Below are 25990 nucleotides of genomic sequence, written 5' to 3'. Positions count from 1 at the left end.
GGAAAGGGGCAGCCTGGACTCACACACGGAGGAGTGAGCGAGGTGCGTGGGGTGACCGGCCCAGAGGGACAGAGGTCACTGCTCACCACCGCGCCTCCTCCGCCCTATATGGTCCAGTGGGAGGGAGGAGCAGCTGGGAGGTGGGAGCGGGGCGGCGAATGGGGAAGGGCGACCGGGGGAAGGGGCCGGGGCTGCAAGGGGGCAGCGGCGGGGAGCGGGGAGGTGGCGAGAACGCGGCAGGGGCTGGCACAACAAGGGGCACAGAGGGAGAAAAACAATTGAGGCAGAGCAAGACCGGGAAATTACACACACAGTACAGCTAAGGCAGAGCACAAAACGGGAAAGAATACACACACAGTGCAACAGGGCAAGTCCAGCAGCAGCGCAGGACCAGGAGCACAGCTGCGGGCAGCGGTGGCACTCGGCGGGAAAGGGGCAGCCTGGACTCACACACGAAGGAGTGAGCGAGGTGCGTGGGGTGACCGGCCCAGAGGGACAGAGGTCACTGCTCACCACCGCGCCTCCTCCGCCCTATATGGTCCAGTGGGAGGGAGGAGCAGCTGGGAGGCGGGAGCGGGGCGGCGAATGGGGAAGGGCGACCGGGGGAAGGGGGCGGGGCCGCAGGGGGGCAGCGGCGGGGAGCGGGGAGGTGGCGGGAACGCGGCAGGGGCTGGCACAACAAGGGGCACAGAGGGAGAAAAACAATTGAGGCAGAGCAAGACCGGGAAATTACACACACAGTACAGCTAAGGCAGAGCACAAAACGGGAAAGAATATACACACAGTGCAACAGGGCAAGTCCAGCAGCAGCGCAGGACCAGGAGCACAGTTGCGGGCAGCAGCGGCACTCGGCGGGAAAGGGGCAGCCTGGACTCACACACGGAGGAGTGAGCGAGGTGCGTGGCGCGACCGGCCCAGAGGGACTTGTAAAATCGAGCACCTGTGTTGTTTATTTGTTCTACATGGTGCCCCTCCTACATCTTTAAAGCTAAAAAGGAAAGAAAGCCTGCCCTCTACACAAAATTTTAAAAATTACAATCAAACTAGGGAAAGGGAGAGAGGGTTTTGTTTTTCTGTTGGTTTATAAGTTGCTCTAGGCAGAGGAGCCTCGCCTCACTGCCAGAAAGCAGTAAAAAAAGGAAAATATAAAATAATAATAACGGAATGTTATTATCATTTTATTTTGTCCTCCTGCTGTGGCAGTGCGTGAGGGGGCGGGGCGGAGCTGGAGGGGAGGAGTGATAGAACACACCTCGTAGTGTAGTTCCTATATCCCTGATCGGCTCTGCGCATTGGAATAATATACACTATAGATTTGACATAGGACTGAGGTCAGTATGTCTCTATCGAGTACATTAAACTTAATTACTTGTGTGTGCCAGCTAACTCAGAGGTCACTAGAAACTTTTCGAATACACAAGAAGGGATTAGTTTCTGACAACCGCATAAACATGACAACTTTGTTTCCCTTAGATTCGGAACAATCTCAGAACCGTTGAAACAATAGATAACAGTTTCACTCAGTCAATCGTGCATGCTTCGTTTCTACAGACTTGCACAGAAATAGAGAGACGGGCGTTTCAATAAAAAGGGTTTATTGAACAGTCATTTCTCATGCAAGAGATATTAACTGCTACAATCGTAAGACAGGCTGCGAAGTACAATATGTACAGAGTTAGCAGTAAGATAAAATAATACTGCAATAGCATGGTTTGTAGCTATGACATATATTAATTAAAATACATACATAAATAACACAGGCTAAAAAGGTGAATACTCATCTGATGCTTCTAAATAGTTCTACCCCAGTGTACCTAACCTAAGTGTAGTACGAGGTAAGAAGTAGGTGCTGTTTTCTAAAGTATAGCTAACTATAGCTATAGTTTTAGTTTTGCCAAGAGTTGCCAAAAGTTTCTCTAAGTTCTAGTCTGCTCCATACCTTAGAATTTGCAAGGTTGGAATCTCTGTTCCGGGATTCGATATCTAACACTCCGCAAGGAGAGTCAGAAACATTGGAGCTGGATTCTCTGCGAAGAGGATGACAGCGTCTGGTCAGTGCGTCAGGCTGGAACTCGATTTCCTTCCGAACTTGCCGTGGCGAACCGCAAGTAGGCAGTCGAGCTGGATCGTGCCGGAACCGTGGTTTGCCAGGGCAAGTGCAGGTATATTTATACCTTGAAAGTGTTTAGAAATGCCTGTATTGATGTAAAAGTCGGGCATTAGAACGTCATGAATGAACCCCTAAGGAATAGATGTTAATGCATACTAAATGAGTTCTTGGAGAAATCAATATCCAAGCAAGGGAAATTCCTAAAGGCTTAAGAGTCTGGTTTTCCAAGAACTCGTTGCGACGTGGATTGTCAGATGTAGGAGACCGTGCCTGTATTTGGTTAGCATGGACAAGAGGGGGTAGGTGAGGAGGGAGGGAACAAAAAGAACAGGCAGCAGGAGGAGGGCCGGGGGTAAGCAACACCAGGGGGTGGTGCATGGGAGGAGGGAGGGAGCAGCAACGTACAATGGGTGTAGGGTGTGTGGGGATGCAATACAAGGGTGCTGCTATGGAAGTGGGAGGCAGAAGCAACAACAGAGGACGGGGGGCCATAGGTTGCCATGCACTCTTATAGAGTGCATGGCAAAAAGTAAAAAAAAAAAACCTGGAGGAGTGTGTGACCAGTGGAAGGACACTGGCCACAAACAGGAAGTTGTGCTAGGTTCATGCTCCTTTGCAGGGACAGAAGCCCGGGAGAAAGCAGGAGCCAAGCAGTTGGAAGGTAGGAGAAGGCATGACCAATGAGAAGCAAGGAAAGAAGAGTGACGTGGAAGCCAACCAGTGTCAATGACTGTTAAGTAATGGGTGGGTACAAAGCACGATTTCTTTTCTTAACACATGATTTCGCAGACAGCGCATGCATGCACAGTCTCAGGCAAAACCTAAAAATTGTGACAAATTTGTCTATGCAGGGATGGAGGTAGGCTATTCCTCACGGGCCTCCATCTAGATTTCTATCCCTGCATTGTCAGCCTTGTCAGAGTTGCCAATAGGGCTCCTCCTGCCTCATGAATATTAACACAGCAAGAGTTTTTGTGAATCCTTGCAAATGTGCATTTTGTGCTGTGACTGCTTAATACAGCAGACAAAGCGCAAAATGAAGGTGCGGTAACAACTTACTTAGTGTTCAAAAACACCGACTGGCTTATGGCCTTACCTTAGTATATCAAGCCCATATTCGGGAAAATAGAGTTTTTAGGGTAAGATGCACAGTACAAGGTTCAGTAAGTCCAAGGAGTTCCTTAGGAGTGCTAGGGAAGAGGTGTGACACAGAGGCCAGGGCAGCTGACTCGGGAACCCGGGGGCTCACGGTTTGATCCCCTGCGCCGATGGCAGATCAGCCCAGCACCATGTGACTCTGGGCCATAGCTCACTTAATCTTCCTGACGGCCCCCAGCGCCTTGACACCCTTGGGCAATTGTTCGCACTTTACAAATACTGGACATCTACTGGACATATATTGTTTATCAGAAACTGGATGAATAAAAATCAGCTAAAATTAAATTCAGAGAAAACTGAAATCATTATCCCTAACAATAAACTTCAGCATTGGACCCCCACTCATTGGCCCATAGAATTAGGACTGGCACCTGCCCCTAAGACCTTGATTAAGAGCCTAGGCATTCATTTTGACTCTGAGCTCACCATGAACTCGAAGATCAGGGCAGTTACTTCAGCCTGTTTCTTCCAACTTAGGAAACTGCGTAAAATCAGAAGGTTTTTCAGCAAGGAGGCCAGTATTCAATTTATCATTGCTTTGATCCTATCCATAATTGACTATGCCAATGCAATCTACCTAGACCTCCAGCGTAACCAGATACACCGTCTGCAGCTGATACAAAACCAGGCAGCAAGAATCATCTATCAACAGGGCAGCCGCTGCCATGTTAAACCACTTCAGAAGGAGCTGCACTGGCTTCCAGTGGAGCAGCGTTCCATGTTTAAAACAGGTTGGTTTTTGTTCAAAGCCATTCATGGTACTGGCCCTAAGTACATTTCCTCAAAATTTCACAGGTACTCTCCAACGCGCACGTTAAGATCCATGCACATGAATCTACTGTTGGCACCGGGTTTCAGACGTAACCGCACAGGAGGATCTCGGTTCTTAGTTCAGGGACCCACGAACGTACTGCACACGTCATTGAGAAAAGAAACTGACCATCTGCGTGTCAGGAAAAAGCTGAAGACCTGGCTTTTCTCGCAAGCTTACAGTTAGACTTGGCCTTCTCTTAGCGGTGTGTCTAAGGATGGGATAAGAAATTTTATCAGCTCCAAGAAACCTGTTGGTGAACGTGTGCTCTACAAATTCTCAATAACATAACAGTAAGATCCAAAATCTGACAGAGTTGAAACATAACATAATATATAACAATCTAGCATAGCATAACATAATGTATCACAGTTTTTAGAGCCTTGTTCCTCAGGTATGAGCTAAAGCAATCAGGAAGCCTACAAGTGTCAGTATCTTAAAACTTGCTCGGCATGTTTGATTTATCAGGGGCCCCAAGTGCACTGAATCATTACACGCTTTATCCTCAAAACGGGTCACTGGTGGTCAAAATGCTTGATACTCTGCGTGATATGGGACGGAGGAGGTGTACTGTTGAGAAATGAAACTATTTGGAAATATGGCAAATTTTCAAAGTCCAATAATTTTGGAGACCACCATCTTCAAATTAATTAATATTTAATTTGGTTCATTTGGACCAGGGACACGTTTTTGGGAGGATCATGAAAATCCAGGAGCAAAGAACTTGAATCAGGAAAAGGGGGACAGAATGTTTCAGGTGGGTTAAGGTTGTCAATGGTGTCTGCTCTTCAATGCCTCACCACAGAGATAATACAAGGAGTTCTGGGTATTTCAGGAGATAGTCACAACCCGCCAGAGAGGCATCAGCCCTAGGTTCAACTACCAGCAGCAGTGAAGCTGGCTGGAGGCTTTTGACTCAAGAAGGAGGGATTCGTGCTGCGTTGAGAAAGGCTCTTTCCTGGCAGAGTTACTACTGCGGAGATGGTCTCCTGCACATTTTACATCATTGTAGTGGTTCTCCTTGGATTTGTTCCTCCACCCTTACTTGTCCCTCATTAAGGACAAAAATCTTAAACACAAGTAATATACATCACAAATTAATTACAGTAATTAGTGTTGTTAAACACTTTTCTCATTATAAATGTGGATGTCGATGTGTTAAAAATAAAATCTACAGGCAGTCTGATCATGTCACAGAGCGCATCAAAGCTGAAGTAAGCAAGATGTTGGAATTGGGAGCCATTTAACCCTCTCAGAGCCCATGGGCCAGCCAAATTGTCTTAGTCCTCAAATCACATACCAAGGGTGGTAAAAAAGAGCTGCGGTTTTGTAAGGACTATAGGGGCCTCAATGCAGTAACCAAGACAGATGCACACCCAATTCCTAGGGCTGACAAACTGATTGACTGATTAGGGGCTGCCAAATTTCTCAGTATGTTTGATTTGACATCAGGGTTCTGGCAGTTCGGTCTGACCCCAGGGGCAAATGAGAAAACTGCATTTCTAACCGCAGATGGACGTTATCAGATCACTATTATTGCCTTTGGACTAAAGAATGCCCCTGCCACCTTCAAAAGGTTGGGCTGGAGTCCCTTAGTATAGCTCGACAATATTGCTGTCTTACTTAAGCTTCACTTGGCAGGATCACCCGATCCACCTTGTTAAGGTCCTTGAGGTCCTGCGAAATGCAGGCTTCACTATCAAGGTGAGCAAGTCCCAGATAGGGCAGAGCTCTGTTGTATTCTTGGGTCACCTGGTAGGTGGAGGTCAAGTTCAACCCTTACAGCCCAAGATCCAGAGAACTGTGGACTGGAAATCTCCACCAACCCAGACACAAGTCAGGGCATTCCTTGGCTTGACTGGGTATTACCAGAGGTTCATAAAGGTGTATGGTCCATTGTGGCCCCCCTCACAGAACGGACCTCCAAGAAAATGCCAAAGAAAGTGACCTTGACAGTGGGCTGTCAAAAGACTTTTGATGCTTTGAAAGAATCAATGTGCTCAGCACCCATTCTAAAAGCTCCAGGTTATTCAAAGCAGTTCTTAGTGCAGACACATGACTCTGAACATGGGATAGGAGCGGTCCTATCCCAAATCAATGATTATGGCCATGACCTACCTGTTGCTTTTATTAGCAGAAGGTTACTGCCCAGAGAGCAGCATTAGAGTGCCATTGAGAGGGAAGCCTTTGCTGTAATTTGGTCCTTGAAGAAGTTGAGCCCATACATGTTTAACTCGGACTTCCGTGTTCAAACCGATCACAGGCCTGTCAGATGGCTAATGCAAATGGGAGGTGAAAACCCCAAACTGTTAAGGTGGTCCATCTCTCTACAGGGTATTGGCTTTACCATGGAACACAGAACTGGGACTGACCACGTCAATGCACATAGCCTTTCCAGGTTCTTCCACTTAGACGATGAAGACTTGCTTGGGATAGGTTAGTCTCATTGCCTTTGGTTTGGGAGGGGGTAATGCAGGAAAGTGCCCTTTTTGACATGTCATGTCACTTTTTGCCTGGTATTTCACATGATTTTGACTAGAAGTGCACTGGGTTCCTGTTAACCAGGTCCCAAGTGTCAGATCTCTTTACCAAAACTATGCAATTGTACCCCAATTGGCAATACCTTTAGTACTCTTTGAAAGTCCCTAGTAAATGGTACCCCTGGTACCTATGGCCTACTGCACTAAAGAGGGTCTTTAAGGGCTGCAGATCAAATTGTGCCACCCTAAGGGACCCCTCACAAAGCTCATGCAAACTGCCACTGCAGGCTGCATGTATTGGTGAAGACATGACACACATCCCTTTTTGTCATGCTGCCTTACACTGCATGTAATATTTGCATTTAATATTTGTAAGCCCCCTCCCTACAACAGGCCTTACAGTGCCTTGTATTACATGTGAGGACATAGCTACATGAGCAAATATGCCCCAGTGCTTGTCAGTTCCAATACTGCCAGTACCAGTGATCAGGGAAGCCATTTTAAAGCATGTGCTGGACGCGGTGAAATCGAGTTGCCCAGCTACATTATGGCTTCACTGAAAATAAGGATGTTTGGTATCAAACATCTCATATTAATAAACTCGCACTGATGCCAGTTTCAAATTTAGTAATACAAGCATGCGGAGGGCACCTTAGAGGTACCCCTTGAAAACCTACCAGCCCCTGATGCTGACTGATGGTTTTCGTCAGACTGCCACCAAAGACGAGTGTCAGAACCTCAACGGTGATGGCCTCTGCTCTCCAGGGGCCATAAACTGAGCTTGCTTGGGCAGGGTGTGTTTTCACTTTCTCCCACAAGATGACCTGCAGATTAACATTCTAAGGCAGGGGAGCTTCAAAGCCCCTACCACCTATGGCATGTGAATCTGGCAGAAAAAGAAGCTGACCCCCTTTGCCCAGAGCCATTTGGAACCTGGACAGGCGGGAAAATTATCTAGCCAGATAGGCATGTTCACCCTCAGGCTAGTGTCACCCCTAAGGTGGGCTACCTAAAGTGGAGGCAACTTTCCAAAATTAGTCATATTGGTGATGGCATAATCAGGAATTTTGGGACAGGGTAATGACCACCTCCCCCAGGAAGTTGTCATATAGGGGACTTAGTGATTTCAAGGGTCGGTAGCCCATTGACTACTACCTTACACTCCCCTAAAACCCTTAAATTCAGTATTTAGAGGAACCCTGGCGGCAGAGAATCAGATCTTGATGACCTAAGAAGAAGAAGGACACTGAAGTGCCGCAAAAGTAGAAGACTGAATAAGAGCAACTGTCTTGGGCTCAGCCCTGCCGGGTTGTCTGCTGTTCCCCATCGAAATTGCACAAAAGATGTCTAGTCTTGTAGCTGCAGTGCCTCCAAAGCCTGGAAGGACTGCCTGCCTTTGATAAAGACTCAAGAACTCCTGTGGAGCAGCGAAGCCACTTTCCTGTATCCAGCAGGCATCCCAAAGAAGAATGAGAAGCTCCGGAACGGCAAAAGCCGGATGCCACAAAGTAGCACTACAGCCACTCGTCCTAGTATGAGCTGAAGTGGGCCAATGGTGTCAGCATGGTCCCGAAGCCCTCAAGAGACAGAGTCCAATTTCGTTTTGCCCCTCATGTACTCTCTAATGCCAACTGCAGCCTCTGTTTGCAGCCCCCTCAACTGCGAGTGTTACTGGATGAAGAAACCCGACACCCCAAGAACCCTCTGCACTTGGTGGCCCCTGCCTTAGGAAAGAAGGCTCAAAGATGTCCTTACATCCCCTAACATGGCAAGACCTGAACCCACTTGTTGGTTCAGATGGACTGACCTCTCAGTCCCCACCTGCAGCCTCTTTGTGACCGGACCTATCCCCCATTGGATAACACTGGGCACCCAACGCTGTTTTGCACCACTGCACCTGGCCGCCCTAGTGGCGCTGGAGGTAACCTGCTGGTGTGGCCTTGCATCTTGCCCCCTACTCGCCTCAAGTGCAGACGATTGGTCCCGTAGGTCGCTGCTGAGTGACCGAATGCAATGCATGTTTTTCCTCCGGAGTTTGACATTACCAGGAAGTGCTTCAATCATGAATTAAAGTGTCAAAATCCCTTGACGCTGAAAAAAACACACCTTTGCTCACAGACGTCCACATGCCTTCTGAGGTGACCTGTGGTGCTGCCTTGGACTTGCCTCATACTCACCTTGAGTCCCGTGGAAGGGTCAGGTAAGTCGTTGCTAAGTGAATGTAAGCAGTATATGTTTTCCTCCTAGGTTAACATTGCCATGAAGTGTGCGCTGCGGCCTGCAGGGTGAACGCTCGGCTCCCTTCCCGATCAGAAGTGGAGTCAGGCAAGGTTGCATCCTGGCACCGTTTCTTTTTAATTTATATATAAACGGTTTGGGGGAGGCTCTCTTAAACGATAATCACGACTTCCCCCATGTGGTGGGACAACCTATCCCAGCCCTCCTATATGCAGATGATGCAGTGCTGATGTCCCGCACCCAAGTACGACTTCAGAGGGTATTGGATAGTTTTACAAAATTTATGAATGAGCTAGGCCTGAGAGTCAATTCTTCCAAGACTTTTATTATGCGTTGCGGTACCGGCATCAAAAAATCTAAAGATATGTTTGTGCCAGGACAAAAGATTGGGGTCACCAAGAAATTTTCATATTTGGGCATCCGTTTTGCGCACAATGACTCCTGGTCGCAGGCCGTGTCTGCGAAAATTTTTGCATTACTGCGCACTACATCTGCCCTTAGAGCCTTTACAAAAAAACTAGGCAAAAGATCACCTGAGGAGCTTATCAAAATATACAAACCAAAACGTGTCTCAGCGGCAGTTTATGGGACTGGGGTTTGGGGGCCAGTTGACTTGCTTCCTATTCAAAGAGTAGAAAACCCTTTCCTAAAATATATTTTATCTGTCCCGAACGGCACTTCTGCATGTATCTGTCATGCGGAGTTGGGCCTCTCCTTTATTTCAGATCTAATAAAACTTGAGCCTGTGCTGTTATGGCACAGACTCTGGACAAAGGAAGAGACAAAATTAAACAGAGACATCATTCTGGATGTTCTGAAACTGGATGGGGCCCTGAGGATTCCATGGATAAGCTATGTTCGAAAGTTTTTACAAGATCTTGATTACCTTGAGTACTTCACTAATCCCAGCGTCATCAGGGAAATAACTAGGAAGGAACAAAAAGCAAAGGGCTTCTCTCTACTAGACACTGCCAGACTATCATCTGAAATTGTAAAACCTTCTATCCTGCACAACCAGCTGATTTGAATTACTTTTAATATCCAACCCTACCTCACCTTGGTCCTGAGTGAATACGACAGGTTCCTTTTAACTCGATTTCGCTTGGGAGTTTTCCACAGACTAGTCACTTTCCCCAAAGCGAATGACTGGTCCCAAGACCTACAGTTGTGCCCCTGTGATAACATCTCTAAGCAAACTACGATTCATGTTATTCTTTTTTGCAAATTTTATTCTAATGCCAGGAGAATGAGTATAGTCCCCGTGTTAAAACGGTTTGGGCTTCGTCAATGTCGACCTGCCCTTTTGGCACTACAACAACTAGACAATGTGCACACTGTTTTTAGGATAGTTACTTTTTAAAAAAAGGTTTTGTGTCAAAGAAAACAATTGCTTCTCTTTTAAATGTTTTTTAATTCCAGGAAAGCTTGTTGAGTTTAATAATGTTTTATCTCTTCATTGAATCTCAATTAATTTGTCTAAATGAATTTTTATATGAACGTTTTATATATGAAATGTCGTTACTGTGCTTTTATGATTGTTTGCTTACAATCGAATAAAGCTTTCTTGATGATGATGATGATGATTTAAAGTATCAAAAACTAAACCTGTTTTCTACAAAACTGCTATTTTAAAAAGTATTTACCTGCTTTTGATGATCTTGCTACCTAAAGTTATATAAAGATAAGTATTATTTTTATAAATTGGTGTGGATCTCCTCATGGAGTCGTGTGTATCATTTATTGGCTGGGTGTGTGCAGCAGATGTCTAACACTACTCTCTGATAAGCCTAAGGCTGCTCAAACACACTACTCCTAAAAGAGCACAGAGGAAGTGCTTGAGCATGCACCTGCCCACTAGTAAGGGAATACCTGGGGCTGAATTACATAAAGTGCCCCGGGGGCGCAAGGGACATTTGTGCCTGCTTTGTGCGCCCCCGGGGCACTTTGGTATTACATAAGTGGCCGCAGACAGTTGTGCTGCCCCTCTGTAATACCAATAGCACTGGAGCACATAAAGCGCCAGCGCTATCTTCAAGGGGGCATTCCCTCATTTGCATGGGGACGTGCCCCATGCAAATGAGGGAATCCCTTTGCCTCTGCTCCCGCACCGTATTATCGACGTGGGCGGAAAGGCAAAGAAGCCCTCAGGAGACGCACTGGCAGTGCGCCACCTAAAAGGATGTGCACTGTCAGTATGCCTCCTGAGAGCAGTCCTCTACAGGGAGTATGGACCCCCAGACATTCCCTTGCAGTTAGGTGCAGTCACTGACTGCACCCGCCTGCAAGGGGATATCTATTCCCTTTTAAAAGTTGCTGGCTGCCCAGTGAAAAATGAAGTGGCTTTGAAGCAGCCGATCCGTATTTCACGTGAATGTGCTGCCCCCAGGGCAGTATGAGTTTGTGACTTCCCTGGGGCCAGGGCATTCCCCATAATGCGACACATTTTCCTTAATTGTGCCAGATGCACCTTTTTTAAAGATGTGCTCGGCTCAATGAAGGACAATGCGCCCCATGTGTAATGCAGCCCATGGACTTTTTGCATGGTATGCCTCTGTTTGGAATACCATATAAAGAGCCTGCTTCCTACAGTGATTCATAATGACAGGGATGGATTAAAAGTTGTAACATAAAGATAAACAATGTTGACATGTTCTTTCAAATAATTATTATTCTTAAACGATTGGAATGGAATCTTCCAAAGTTGTTTACTGCACCTGAAGATAAAGTAGGTCTTGTTGCCATTCTAGATTATATAGAAATGTCACAGGATCCAGCAAAGTCAAGTGGCATCAGATATGCATACATGGCTTTGTTTTTTGCATTGCTTTGAAAGGGTGTCCTTCGGGTCTGCCAGCTGTTTCTGTATGTATTTACAGACCTAATATCATAAAAATAACGGATGTACAGTAGTAAGTCTTGCATATTGAGTCTGTCAGTGTATTTAACATCTATGGTTACAGAAGCATACCATATTCTCTTGATTATGAATTTACTTTGCATCTTCACAAATATTAGTGCTTTTCTGTTTGGACACTGTTTATGTAAACACTGGAAATACAAATGGTGTTCAAGCAATTGGCAGGGTTTCAGTTATAGGCACTGGAATTAGGGGTGCTGGGGGTGCTGCAGTACCCAAATAATCATACCGGAGTTCAGAAGGTAAATGATCAATAAACAAAGAAAAGAAAGAAATTTAGGTTTTAGCTTGTCACATTTGCTGTACATTCAAAGACAGAGGATAAATGTCAGGGTACATCTTCAGATAAACTTCTGCTTTTTCTTTTAACATGAAGATTGCTTTTTACTTTCCTTTCTCTGACTGCAAAGTGAGAGGATTTTGTAAAATGAACTATCTGAGAGTCATGCTGGGGTACCGGGTGCCTGAAAAGAAAGGTTGTAGAATGTATTTTTTTTCTAATGTACTTTTTTTCTAACACACAACAAAATCTAATGCCTGTAAATGACCTGTACACAAATATCAAAAGATATCAGCGGTTAGTAAAGCACAAATGAAGCACATTTTTTGTTATTCTGAAGTTTGATGGAAACAGCGATTTTAAATGGATCAAAACAAATCAAGCCTCTTTACTTGGTGATGCACAAATTATAAATATTTGCTGAAACTCAATTGCCACACATTAACATTTGTGCACTATACAGTTGTATCAGTAAAACTGCATGTCTGTGCAAATGTAGTGGCCAGTGCACTACCACAGCATGCTTTAGTAATATATTTGGAACAGTCCGCTCCAAAATGCACCACTGGCTACATACTACACCAATACCATTCTCTTACTGAATGGGTTTGGCTTATTTACTACACTTGTTCTTTGTGTGACACTTGAATTTTTCACAATTCCTTTTACTTCACTGTTGTAACATTAATGGCAAGACCCGCACTCTGAAAATTGTTCCATTACGACTGAGTTCCAGTCGCAAATCAGATGAGTTTTCTAAAGTATTTTCAATTATGGAGAGTTAGGTATGGTAAACTGCCAACAAGGGAATCATTCAAAAAAGGAGTTATAACATTTAAGTTAGTTAAGGATGTCCTTGGGTGACATCGTATATACAGTTTTATAAATTTGAAACAGTAAAGTGTCCAGTGAATCACAAAGAGAGGCACGTATGCTTTTAAATTAGACAAACTATATTAGATTCAAACAGAAAATAAATGATGGGGTTCAAAGATAAGGATAAAATGTAGTACATTGACAATGTGTTGTCCAAAAAAGCTTCATATTGTTGCTCCTTAACATTTGGCAATGTACCGAAGACGCAGTCTCTAGTGAAAACACATGAATGTCCTCCTTTGCATTAAGACAAAATGTGTGAAGGTAACAAGAATAGTCTGAAGGAGAGATGGGCATTTCCTCGACAGTTTTGTCACATAAGGTGGGAATCCATGAGACCCTCTTCAAGACCACAGTATTTAATGAAGATGCATGAAAGAGCCCACTACAAATAATAACAAAGGATCAAAAGATGAGGAATCAAGAACTAGTGCCTGTCTGAATCATTATATACCTGTTGTGGATAAGAAAGAAAAGAAACTCCTCTCCAAGACTTTGGAGATACAGTAGTGACGGAAAGGAACCAGCAGCTTAGGCCCACACACGAGACAGGGAGGAGGGAGGAGGGAGGAGGGAGGAGGGAATGATATCGGAACCAATACACCCAGGACAGAGACAAACACAAAACCAATACTATGAATGGTAGATAGCAATCATATGTTACATATCATCAACCTTTCATCTTACACCTTGGCAGGCATGGAGAACTAAGTACTTACATTTGTCCCCACACATAAAAATGATCCATTTGGACACGCATTGAGCTGGATCGCTTTTTCAGATCCATCCGTCTCAAACAATATTTTCCTAACACTGACATGGTTCTCATCTACATCACTATGAGCTTGCATAATCCAACTTCATTCTGCCCAAGCAACCACATGGTCTCCAAAGAAGTGATCACATTAAAAAATGTTATATTAAGTGAAATTGACCACCTCTTTAAAGGCTATCACTACAGAAGATCTAATCGTTTTAAAGACCAACACGCAGCCTTGAAAACCTTACAATCTCTCCACGATGTCATCATTAAACCTGTTGACAAAGGGGGTAGTATTGTTCTTATAGCTAAATCCTGTGACAATGATGAAGTATTAAAACAACTTCTAAATACAGACCACTATATGAAGCTCCCAAGAAACCCGACTGAGATTAGAAAACTGACCATTGTCCTCAGTAAAAATGGTCTTGATGAAGGTTGGTTGTGCCCAAAAGTGTCATCATTCATGAGCAATACAGATTTCGTAATCTCAGCAATCTATATATTACCCAAAATAAATAAGAATCCCTTGAAGCCCCAGGATGCCCAATAGTTTCAGGGTGGCCTAATGCTGACGTCTTCATCAAACCCTTTGCCATTAATTACCCTTCCTTCTCCAGAGACACCACCGCTGTCATTAATTCCATAGAAGGTTGTTAATTTTACTCGCACAATGACATACTTGGCACTATGGACATAGAAAGCTTTTACACTAACATAAACCGAACAGATGTATTGGAATTACTTGAGGAGCTACTCAAAACTAGACCTCCCCCACACCAAGTTCCCACATCTTTCATTCTCGAGTGCACAGAACTGTCCCTCAACCGTAATTTCTTTATTTTTGAGAACCAGTTTTCCGAACAGATCAAGGGGATATTTTTACCCCAATACAGAAAACATCTATGTTGCCAATTACATATCCAAATTCATTGACACCATTCATAACCTGTTTAAATCACATATTAAGAAATGAATGCACTACATTGACAACGTCTTCATGATCAGGGAGACACACAAACCCTTATGGTTTTCCATGATTGGATCAACAACTTGAACACCAATTAAGAATTTACACTTGATCACAATAACCTCAGCATTAACTATCTGCATGTCACCATCAAATTGGAAGATAATAAATTATGTACCACCTTATTCGCCAAACCCACTGCCAGAAACACACTTCTCAAATATGACAGCCACCACCCACAAGAACTGGAAGACAATCTTACATTTGGTCAATTTCTCTGCATATGGGGCAACGGTTGTAAAGAGAATATTACTTTCTTGAAGACCGTAAACTCATGTACAAACTCAAATCACATGTTTATCCACACAGACTTTTGAAGAGCTCGCTCAAGAGAGCATATTACAATAACAGGGCTGGTCTCTTACAGATCAAAGGTTGCCCAAGACAATCTTGGGTGCTCTGCGTATCAACATTCAGCACACTCTCTAACAAATTAAAACTCATCTCTAAACATTGGAATCTCCTGAGAGGAGATCTTACGTTTTCTGAAAAACCTTTATTCGGATTCCAGAGAAGCTCTATCCTGAGAGACTGTCTTGCATACGTCGAAGCCCCTCCACAAACCATCCAACAGAGTTTAAACCTATCACCTATTATGGGCCTGCAGCACAACCAGCACGGTCAAATGTGTCAACATTAATGGACGCTGTTTCATAGTGAAACATTTCTCTAACTGCAACACTACAAATGTAATTTACTGCATTGAATGCCCATGCGGTCTTCCATATATCGAGGAAAACAACACAACCTGTCAGAAAACACATTCTATAACACCAATCAAGAATAAGATACAAGGATGAACATGATCCCCTAGTCGGACACTTCATGCAACTTGGACACTCAGAGAAAGGCATAAAATGATGGGTCACAGATGTCATCAAAACCACACCAAGATTTCAAAGTGTTGATCATCTGCTCACTATTAAGGAAAACAGATGTATCTGGAAAGTTGATAGTGTAAGGAAAGGCCTAAACATCAACACAGAATGGCAGACCTTAGCAACACTTTATTTATTCTGTGCATTCATCTGTTGATCCTCTATGATGTTTTACTCTGTCCTATGTTTTGCCATACGTTATGATGATACGTGTACCTTGAAAGTGTCCAAGTTCCCCACTGGTGCATTTTTATGGATTGTTTGACGATATGTGACTACATCTCTTTATACATTAAATGACTGCTTTGTCTATTCCACACTTTGACCATATGTAAGATTTACTTATTGGTTAACATCCTTACAACCTGAGATGTAAACTTACAGTTTTTTACAATGCTATATTCGTACATTTGGTACAGGTATCACACTGTATGCAATAGTTAAACATCTGGGCAAAGTTCATTGTATTGTTTTAATTAACTCCTCACAACTTTATTGTTTCAAATAAATACATCATAAAAAAATGTATCTAAGTATGACACCTAACTACCCATATAAAATGCTCACATCATAATTCCTTGAAATGCCATGCGGTGACATTCTGGTCACTCGTTTAACATCTTACCTATCCCTATTCTTCATTCACTGTGTTTAGCTTTAAGAAGCCCCTCATGTGCACAGGTGTTTTGTGTAATCAGGACTTAACATCTCTGCTGCTTTTCCATTCACAGCGTGCAAAACTTATATGACGGCCATGTTAATATTAGTCTTTTGGGATATTGTCCCAGTCTTAGCATCTCTTGCTGTTATGCTAGCTGAACATGTTTGCAGTTTGACTCCTGCCAATGTTGCTGTGTGAGCAGTCTTACACTGCTGCATCAGCATTATTACACTGTTGTTTTATCCCACAATTGCTGTTTTGTTGTTGATTGAAACTACTGTCCCGCACTGGTCTGTAGTGTCGGGTTGAGTCACTAGTTCTCATTTTAGCCTTTCAAATATATTTTTATTAGGCGTTTGCCAATACGGCCTGTCATCCCAATTCTATAATTCGCCACTTTTTGGCATTTACCTACATGACCACAAAATTATAATTCCAACATGGTTGTCTCTTGTTAGTCGTCTAGTTTTCTTTCCAATTTAAAGCGTTCTCCCACACTGACTCTCAGTGTTGGGATTAGAGGAATGCTTTTACTTGGTCTGCAGAATACTGCTTTGGATTATGTCTGATCGCTTACTTTGGTTTTATTTTATTTTGTCATGCCCCATAGAAATGCTGGATTAACTCACCAGTTGTCCGTTTACATGATTCATACTATTGGCTACTCCCATGTTTGAGGAGCGCACTCTCTGAATAACTTTACGGTCTTCCGTGTTTTATGATGCACTATGAGTATTATAAGCAAGGCCACTGGAATTATGCTATTGTGTGTCGATTTTCACACAATTATAGATTTTACACTTTCGCCACCTAATCCATCATCTACTGCATAATATGCAGATTTTAACCAAAAACAAATTTTGGTTCTAGCTCAAACGGTTCATAAGACACATGTTTCAGTGCAGTGTAAGGCCCTTTGCAAACCGTGACTGGTCACCTTTCTGATGCTTATTGCTAAAATTTTATATTAAACTGGTACTAATGAGCTGCAATAAAAGCCAGAGAGTGTTGCTAAATTTAAAAATGACAAAATAATGAAGTAATGCTTCTACAAAATGTGCTGCATTATGCCGCAGTATTTGCCTTTTCTTGTGGCATAATTTATTTAACCCTTCTGAATAATTTGGCCTTCTCCTGCGGCATAATTCCAGTGGCCCTGATTATAAGTAAGTAGGGTTCATGCACTGAGTTCTTCTTCTTTTTGATTTGGCTCTGAGGACACCATGCTATCAACTGTCAGTCATGTCTTATGCAACTAGCTCCCCTTCAGGAGTGGACTCTCCTCTAGAGGTGAGCTGTTTAGAATTTACCACTCAGCCATTAGTGAATTGATCACTATCAGTCTCTAGTTGGGATCACTTGTGAGACTTTCTTACTGTGTCTTGAAAAAGTTTGCCTTTTCTAGGACACACCTTGACTATGCACAACCTTTTCCTTCTCTTGGAAGTTATCTCCACAGAGCATGATTTTGTAATCTGTTTTTAACATAGGTGATGATTCCTTTCCTTCACTACTCCATCTCCATAGTCCTGGAGACAGCTTTCTTTTCTTTCTTATCCACAACATATGTCAAATACTTTAGACAGGCACAAGTTCTCGATTCATCATCTTTTGATCCTTTGCTATTATTTGTAGTGGGGTTGTGGTCCTGAAGATGGTCTGATGGACATTCATGTGTTTTCACTAGTGAGTGGGTCTTCGGTACATTGCCAAATGTCAAGGAGCAACAATATGAAGCTTTTTTGAACAACACGTTGTCAATGTATTATATATTGTCGTTATCTGTGCACCCCATCATTTATTTTCAGTTTGAATCTAGTATACATTGTCTAATTTAAAAGCATACACTTGTCTTTGTGATTAATTCAACACTTTATTGTTTAATATGTATAACAATTTTTATACAATGTCACCCAAGGACATCCTTAACTAACTTAAATATTATAACCCCTTTTTTGAATGAACCCCTTGTTGGTAGTTTACCTTACCTAATAGATGATAGCCAAGATCACAAAACAGCACACACGTAAACAGCAAAAACAAGGGGAAGTAAAGCATTTCTCCACCTTTCGCGTGTTTTAGACCAGGTTTTCCCTGGTCTTAATTTTGCACTTCCTACCATTTAGACCACCCTTGTAAATAGGGGGCAGCGTCAAAATCAATGGGTGTTGCTGTGGAAAGCTCACTGTAACACCCATTGCCCACCCCCTTCATGCTAAGTACAGTGGGAAAGGGTGACTTATTTACAAGACGGTACAAAAGGGGGGTGGTGATGGACGGAGCATCAGAACCAATCAAACACTCACACCCAGTCAACAGATCTGGGTTTGATCCATCACCGTTCTTTAGCTCACTCTGCCACCCCAGTTCAGACGCTGTTGACTGGGTGTGAGTGTTTGATTGGTTCTGATGCTCCGTCCATCACCACCCCCTTTTGTACCGCTTTGTTCGCCATAAGTTGGCAGGGTATGCTCAGACGTGAGTCCCTTGCTCACTTTGCCACTGGATTCAAGCAAGCCTGGCTGAAGATGGCTGAAATGCCAGAAACCGGTCCTAGGAAGCTTGTTTCCGGTCCAGGGAAGGCATGGCTTGGCAGTTCGGGCTGGACTGTTCCCATGAGGCACAGGGTCAGACTGATTTGCATATGGCCATGTCTGAACTGGGGTGGCAGAGTGGGCTAAAGAACGGTGATGGATCAAACCCAGATCTGTTGACTGGGTGTGAGTGTTTGATTGGTTCTGATGCTCCGTCCATCACCACCCCCTTTTGTACCGCTTTATTTACAAGACAGCGTTAAGCCACATTAAGTGGCTTAACACTGCCTGGTAAATAAGACAACACCCCTATCACCACCACAACGTCACTAAAGGTGACATTGTGGTGGCGAATGGGGTGTGTAAATATGCCCCTTTGACTTTAGATTAAGGGTTTGCAATGTGCAGACTGTTCAGTTCATTGTTTTTACACATGCAGTAGAGAGTTCAATGAATAAAGTGTTTGTATGACTTTTAATCTGAATTGGTTCCTTTCACCTCTCAAACAGGGAGGTATACAAAGTAAACCCCTGAACTCCCTAAAAAGCTCTAGGAAGAGACCACTGTGTTTTTGGAACTATAGCAAAGAGGTGCCCTTTGACGACACTAGGTACTTTTGTGGATGAGGGCCTCCATCCTTTTCTGAGGGAACACCCCTACTAGGGACTATTAAGTGCAGTAAAAAACTCACTTCTGCAGCACATCCTGTCTTAATGTAAAAGCACCAGGTACAACTTGTTTGTGTCTCATGGCATCTATGTGATGGAAGGAAAACCCATGACATACTTAGAGCACATCAAGTTTATTGAGACTTTACTCAAAGACAAGAATCTTTTGGTGTTCTAAATTGTTTGCAGAGTGTGGCGTCTAGGTACATATGGTGCTTTTGCTCACCTGCTATCAACTTGAATGATCAGCTTTAATGTGGGCGACTGGGTCCAGAAAGACAAACGTACTTCATCTCCACAACATTCATTATATTCTCACAGAAGTGTATTTCCGCAATTGATGTTAAAGATAGGGCAAACCCACAATATTTGACGAGCTCTGTAAGGTAGTCCCCCCTTGCCATTAAAACCTCAGAATACTCAAAAAAAAAGAAAGGAGGTCAGTTGCCAGCCACTAAAACTGTTCTTTCTCTGACACTCACAGGCTTTTCAATGCGTACAGGCTGCGTGTGATCCACCGATATCATTCATCTCTTCTCACTCTGAGTTTAGGTCTTGATTTATCTGAAATCTCATTTTATTTTCATTCTGAAATGTATGTTTTGTCTCATCGTTTTAAATAACAGACTTTAGACCAATGTGTTACTTTCTGCAGCAAATAATATAGTATTCACCAGAGCAGAACCCTTTGGAATTACTTACTATTGCCTCCCTGGTAAAATGTTCTTGACTTCAGTGCTTTTTCTAAAATATATGTCCTGTTAAGCGTTTAATAACACTGTGGGCCAAACTTGTTATTGTTTATTACACCCTGCCAATGTAGGATATTGACACGTAGACTTGTGGAAAATCCTCCTTTTCTGCATGGTCAGTTCGGATTTTTTGGCCATTTGATGGATACTATATTTTTGCTGGCTTTAGAGCTCTGTCCACTTTCCCCAGGCAGCCAGTAGTAAAGTGGCTCTGCTCCCCCTTTTAACACGGACAAATTGGCATAATCCTAATTGGTATATTTAACTTGCCAATAGGTCTCTACTATATGGTACAAAATGTACCCAGAGCCTGGAAGTTAAATGCCTTTAGTGGACTGCAGCACCTATTTGTACCATCTACTACAGTGGCAGTGCCTCCACGCTTTCCATTGTAGTCTGATTTAGCAGTGTAAAAACTGCAATCCTCTCTTTTAAATATTAATGTCACCCCATGGAGGCCTCATAGCCCACAAGACATGGTGCATGGCATGTAAAAGAAGCCCATGTAGAAATATATTCTTATCATGTCTTTACAGTGACTAGCATCCAAAAACTATTTTCACTGTGGCAGGCCTGGCTGCCCTATATAGTAAACCAGCGTACAGATTAAAATACTAATACTGTATCTCAGGAATTGTACTAGGCACAAAAAATAAGGGAACACATATGTAGTAACCGCAAAGGCAGTGGTTAGTAGTTTAAGTCCTTTATTTCTTTAAGATGATGAGTACACATCCATAAAGTAACCTCCAGCTTCATCAACTGGCAGCATTCACAGAGTCTCTCAGTGATGTCATTAGAATGACATCACTGAGTTCTACAGCATTGAATAGAAACTCCACACATCTCCCCCCCTTACAAAGAGTTTGCAATAAAATGATCCAAAGACAACAACTATACAGGTTAACATTCATAGTAATAACAAAACATTCATAAATCACAAGAGATACAAAAATATAATCATTCATTTTTTTTTTTTTTTTTTTAATTTTTTTATTGATTCAGCGAGGAAGACATACATAATAAAATAATAAAATAAAATATAAAAAGAGAATAAAAAATATACAAATATTTCTCTTGTAAACAACAGAAACAAAGCAGGGTAATACATACATAAAACCATATAGCCAAATTATAACCATCATTATTGTATCCATTTTCTCATTGGCTCCCATATCTGAGCCCCTAACTTTTTCTTTGAGAGACCTTTTAATTTATACAGGGCTGATTCAATATTAAAAATTGAGATTATCCTAGCCCTCCAACCACAAAAGGATGGGGGGTCCGGATCAAGCCACTGCGACGTTATACATAGCCTCAAAACCGACATAGACATAAACTTAAAGCCTCTATGAGGCACCAGTAATCCAATCGGGTTTGAGGTAGATTCAAATTCGACTCCAAACAATACCAGACTCGCTGTAATAGTTATCTGTACCCCCAGATATTGACTCATAAACTCCTCTATCTCTAATAACAGAGGCTGAAGGGCCGGGCAGGAAAAAAACATATGTATTGAATCTGCAGCATGGAGATCACATCTTGCACATTTATCACCCCTCCCACACTTCCATTTCGATATCTTTGCAGGAGTATAATACATATTAAACAGAGCCATATATGACTGGCTCTTAAGACCACCAGACAGCAAAATAGAACCAGCAATTTGGGTGACCAACTTTAGGTCTAAATTACTAACTGATAGTTTCTCTTTCCATATTGCTTCCTGCCTAGCCATATCATCCCGTTGCATACCCATAAGCTCCGTATAAATCTGACGTATTTTGGAATTCTGTTGCATTAACTCCAAAATACAAATCTGTCGAATCTGACATCTACCCTCCGTAATTGCACCCTGAAGAAAACTTCTCAGCTGCAAATATTTAAAAAAATCAGCATTTCTAACATTAAACCTGCCCTGTAAAGCTGCAAACGAACTCATCTCTCCCTGCACTAACAGATCCCCAATTCTTTTAACACCATAACGGGCCCACCTCCGCATGACCGCGTCATGAAATATCCCAGGTAAAATACCCATAGCATCTAATGGTGTTTCCCATAAGATACTCGGAATATGCAGCTGCTTACGTAACCCCTTCCAGACAAAATAAGCTGCCTGAATTATTTTAAACCTAGTTTTTTTGTAATAGCTTGGCTCCAAAATTTTCAACAATAAGCCTTGTGCTGAATCACCAAGACACCATTCATATATTGAAGGAGAGAAAGCAACATCCAGGACTGCTATCGGGCCACATACCAACACACCCATAAATTGAAGTAATGTTGCGCAATAATACAAATTAAAATTTGGGAGAGCCAAACCTCCTCGTTCCGTTGGGAGATAGAGGAATTTCATTGCTCTTCTTGATCGATGGTATCCCCATAAAAAACGTGTGCACATTCGTTCTATTTTAGTAAACAGCAATCTGGAAAAAAGGATTGGAATAGCCCGGAAGAGGTAGAGAAATTTTGGGAAAATAGACATTTTTAGGACATTACCTCTTCCATACAATGACAAATGGAGCCGGTCTAACCGTTCCAGCGTTTTACTAACGGACGCGATCAACGGCTCCACATTTCTTTCAGGGATAGTTTGAATTTGAGGTGAGATAATTATACCTAAATAGCTAGCCTCCGTGACTACCTCCATTCCAGATACTAGTCCGACTTCTGTATGTAGCACCTGGGTTTTCCCCAGATTTAACTTGTAACCAGACACTGCCCCAAACATTTTTGTTATGACCTCAATTCTTTGCAGTGCCTTATTCATATCACTGGACAAAACAGCCAGATCATCAGCATATGCCAGGACCTTAACAGAGTATGAATGCGCTGTTACTGGTCTAATTTCGGGGTCCGCCTCCAGACTACATATGAGAGGGTCAATAAACAAAGCAAATAGAAGTGGAGAACAGGGACAACCCTGTCGGGTGCCTCTGTTTATCGAAAATCTCTGTGACTCCTCTCCAATCAGCCGTATTGTTGCCCCTGGAGCCCGATACATTGAGCATATCGCCCGTATAAAACCATCCGGAAACGATTTCCACCTCATCACTGCCCAAAGAAACTCCCAAGACACCCTATCAAATGCTTTTTCAGCATCCAAAAAGGCAACACCAACAGGTAGACTCATTGCCTGTGCCCAATCAAATACAGAAATAACCCGTCTAACATGGTCCGTGGTCCCCCTCCCTGCAATAAATCCATGCTGACGTAATGAAACTAATGGAGGTATGACTACCCCCAGTCTTTTAGCTAGACATTTTGAATAAATTTTATTATCCGCATTAATTAAAGATATTGGTCGGTACGAGGATAGATCGAGAGGGTCCTTTCCCTTTTTTGGAAAAACCACAATTACTGTCTGAGACCAGGATGCTGGAGGTACCCCTTCAAACGCTCCTTGAAATACTAGCATCATTATCTCCTCTAAAGGCTCTCTAAACTTAACATAAAACTCCAAAGGAATCATATCCGGTCCCATCGCCTTCCCTGGAGATAGTGAAAGCATTGCTGTTTTTATCTCCTCCCACGAAAGGGAGTCTGACAACCAATCCTTATCCATATCATCTAAACCTACACAGGCCATTTTTTGGAGATAGCTCTCCGGGGTCAAAACTGGTTCAGCCATATATAATGTTTCGTAGTATTTTTTAAAGGCACCCTGAACCAGAAATGGTGTCTCTACAAGTTTTCCATCCATATCTTTAATTTTAACTATCCTAGAACAGGCCTCTCTTTGACGTAATCTATTAGCGAGAACTCTCCCAACCCTCTCTCCATATTCATAACACTGATTCCTATGTACCTGATAGTTTGCTGCCGCCACATCCGCAAATTCCTGATATATTTTCGCCCGAGTAGCTGCAACTTCCGCCTGTACCTCCTTAATCCTGCCCCCAACTTTTATTTCTTTAACCAATCTCTGCTCCACCTGGGATAGAACCACCAAGACCTTTAAAAACTCCAAACGATCATTTTTACGTTTCCTTGCTGCAAACCTAAGTGTCTCCCCTCTCACCCCCGCCTTCAGTGTATCCCAGACAACATCAGCCCTTGCAGAACCTATATTCATCTGAAGAAATTCAAGAATCCATTTCTTCATCCAGCTACAATAATCTTCATTAAGAAGAAGCCTTCTGTCGAATGTCCATTTCCTTGTCGTAGACATTAAGCCAGTACACTCAAATTCTAATATCACCGGGTTATGATCCGATATTATTTTAGGTAAAATCCTTATAGATGACTTTGATAAAATAATATCAGAAACCAAAAAATAATCCAATCGTGCCATCTTTCGGTGCGGAGCAGAAAAAAATGTATACCCATCTTGGCCAGGATTAAGCTCAACCCAGGCATCATAAAGCCCTTGATCATAAACAAACGCCTGCAGACCTCTAAACCCTCTCGGCTTCCTTCCCATATAAATTTCGGGTGATCTCAAATTGAAACCAGACGGGAGGTGAATATTTAAGTCGCCACATACTATCATAGGCTGTGGATACAGTGAAAGTTCTGAACTAATCTCCTGGAAAATCTCAGGGGCATCCAAATTTGGCCCATATATTGAACAAAGTGTAATAACTTGGTGAGATATAGCCACCTCGATCATAACCCATCGTCCCAGCCTATCTACCTTTTGCTTCCTTACCTCCATCAACCCTTTCTTAGCCAATATTGCCACTCCCTTTATATTAACAGATTGGGATGTACAAGCTACTAGATCAAGCCCAAGCGTGCCCAGCCAAGCCCTATTGGACCACGCTATATGAGTTTCCTGTAGAAATAACAAATCCCAGGAACAGGAACCTATAATCCTGGCCAACACCCGTCTTTTCCTAAAATTGTTCAGCCCACAGATATTTAGTGTACAACATATTAATTTCCTCATCTAGAATCCTTAACATTCCCAAATTATATCTCCAAAGCCATTTTTATATACTACTTTCGTAAGCTGCATAATTCTTATCAAAAAAATAAATATATCACAATACAATTGCTGTGGTCCGGCAACTAAATCCTGCCTGTTCTGTATGCCTCCTTTCTTATCATAGACCAAATTAACCTTAAACATAGAATCTTTCCTCCTCGCAGAATCTTTTACACCCCTTTCCACCACCAACCCCCCCCTGACCCTAACCCTCCCAGCAACCCTAAACCCCTCCCTCCCCTTCCTCCCCTTACCCTCCTCATGAGGCATCGGGAAAACCTATTCCCTAATGATGATAAGCTTGATGCCCAACTTCCTCCTCTGCGGGTTACCACTGCAATCAGCATATCAAAAAAAAAAAAAAAAACAGATAAAAACCAGATTTTGAGATATGCTGAAATATATTGACCCCCCCAGAAAAAACAGAAAACCAGTAGAGGCACACTAAAGTCAATTAATGTCAATTAATGTCCATGTATCGGCCTACTCATACATTATTGATTCATAAACAAAATGCAGCCAGTATAAAAAAAAAAAGATACTTAAATAGACTGAAGATACTCTTTCGCCTTGACTTCAGATGTGAAAAACTGACTGTGGCCACCCCTGACCACCTTCAGTTTAGCCGGATTTTGCAGAAACACCTGACAACCTTTGGACTGAAACAGCGGGATAAGCTGTCTAAGCCTCCAACGAAGTTCTACGGTAGGCTGGCAAAAATCTGGCCGAACAAAGAATTCACACCCTTTAGCCTTTCTCCGTTTATTCGGTCGTGCCAGATCGTACAGTTCTTCTCTTGCACGAAAGTTATTCAAGGAAATCAAGATAGCCCTGGGGTAGTCTATGTTTTGTACTTTCTTCTGCACAAAAGGGAATCTATGAGCCCTTTGAACTTCCTTCCGCCACT

At 42.8% G+C, this 25990-nt stretch overlaps 1 protein-coding gene across 4 annotated transcripts in view; it reads left to right on the top strand.

The window, feature by feature from the left end:
* Positions 1-25990, top strand: part of LOC146785528 (glypican-5-like) — a 1360250-nt gene that overhangs the window by 199158 nt on the left and 1135102 nt on the right. The window lies entirely within an intron of this gene.

The sequence above is a fragment of the Triturus cristatus genome, chromosome 11 (genome assembly GCF_964204655.1).
Source record: "Triturus cristatus chromosome 11, aTriCri1.1, whole genome shotgun sequence".
Lineage (NCBI taxonomy): Eukaryota > Metazoa > Chordata > Amphibia > Caudata > Salamandridae > Triturus > Triturus cristatus.
Note: the sequence above shows the minus strand (reverse complement) of the source record. Positions and strands in the feature narration are given on the sequence as shown.